Source organism: Salmo salar, chromosome 08, assembly GCF_965601325.2.
Source record: "Salmo salar chromosome 08, fSalSal1, whole genome shotgun sequence".
NCBI classification, from domain to species: Eukaryota; Metazoa; Chordata; class Actinopteri; order Salmoniformes; family Salmonidae; genus Salmo; species Salmo salar.
In genome coordinates, this window is record NC_138298.1 from 15,962,888 (window position 1) to 15,964,767 (window position 1,880).

Here is a 1,880-nt window from a genome sequence, read left to right on the forward strand (position 1 = left end):
TAGATGTCAAGTCTTTAGAAATTGGTCGATGTTTTTCTTTTGAGAAATGAAGAACTAGTGCTGTTCTTTGTACGTGTCACTCTGAAGGTGTTATTTTTCTTCTGTATTGGAAACTGTTTATCCCGTCTTAAATTGTAATCGATTATTTACATTTTAGGATATCTGAGGTTGGATTAGGAACGTTGTTTGAAATGTTTGGACCAAGTTTACAGGTAACTTATTAGATACTTTGTAGTCATGTTGGAACCGGTGTATTTCTGAATCAAATGCGCCAAATAAATTGACATTTAAGGGATATAAAGAAGGATTTTATCTAACAAAACGACCATTCATTGTGTCACAGACATTTGGGATTGCAAAAAGAAGCTCTTCAAAGGTAAGGCATTTATAATGTTATTTCTGATTTTTGTTGTTTGCCTGGTTGAAAAATGATTTTCATGTGTTTGTATGCGGGGCTCTGTCCTCAGATAATTGCATGGTGTGCTTTCGCCGTAAAGCCATTTTGAAATCTGACACAACGGCTGGATTAACAAGAAGTTAATCTTTATTTTGATGTATTACACTTGTGATTTTATGAAAGTTGAATATTGATATTTCTGTAATTTGAATTTCGAGCTATGAAATTTCACCGGATGTTGGCCAGGTGGGACGCTACCGTCCCACCTGCCCATGAGAAGTTAAATAAAGGACAAACTGTGGCTGCCTTCCAAGCAATGGGAACCTCCCCAGAAAGGAGAGAGGCTTGGCGATGATAGGGGCAGCAACCTTAAAGAAGAAAGTGTCTAAACCATCTGACCCAGATGTCCTTTAGCACCTCGGACTCCGTGACTGCCTGCAGGGAGAAACTTTGTAGCGGGCAGGGGAAAAAGAGGGAGAAGCATGAGGAAATGTTGGACGGACACCTTTTGGAGTTACCTTACTCAAGAAAGATACCGAGTTTGTTGTATGCTGTGATATGAATGAATCCCAGAATTACATGCAAAACAGCCCCCCACCAAAAATACAGTAATGAGGTGGGGCTCAAAACAGCTCTGCCTCACCTGCCCTGAATGACAGGTCACCACTGTGTAGTTACTTTTTTTACATAATTTTTACATTATGCAAAGCTGCAAAAATGATTTTCGTATCATGCACATTACATTTTACTGTAGATGTATATTTCGTAGGCAAAAATCAACAACAAAAAAAGTCTTAATGTTGCTGCCGGGACGCTAATCTAAATACCAACAATAAAAACACTAATGTGAAAATTGTTCTTGGTCATGTTTACTTCCGTTTACAATAAAAAGAAAGGATCTTATTGGTTGAAGTCATAGCTCAAAGGGTGTGTAGCTGTTCTTTGAAACACGGTACTGCTTATTACATTACACATCAAATCTCCTATGATCAGTATCTTTCAAACAGAGCAGACTTGTTAATTGTCTGATTAATCAGACTGCAATACAACATTATTTGTATATACAGCCTGAAACTAATGTACCATGTTGTGCAAATGTTCCTTACAAGCAAGAATATTGAATCAAATTACATGTGAACTTACTCTACACTGGTGATCTGTGTGGTTTGTCCTTCAGTTGCTCGAAATTTGAGACAAATTAACGACAGGAAAGTATTGTTTAACCAACTTTTTAGAGCACTATTACTGCCGTTTTAAATTCATCACCTGGCACGTGCACAAAACCATTTAAACACCTGCAGACTTAAGATGCATGAATACTTTGCTTTTCCATGTACTATCGTCTTGTGCACAGGCCAAAAAATCTTGGATTGCCACACACAGAGATCTGAGTTTTGAAGTCGGGTTAATAACACTGTCCTGTTGATATTTTGTCTAACATGTCTACCAAGAGAAGGACGAACACCACGGACAGTCGGCAGAG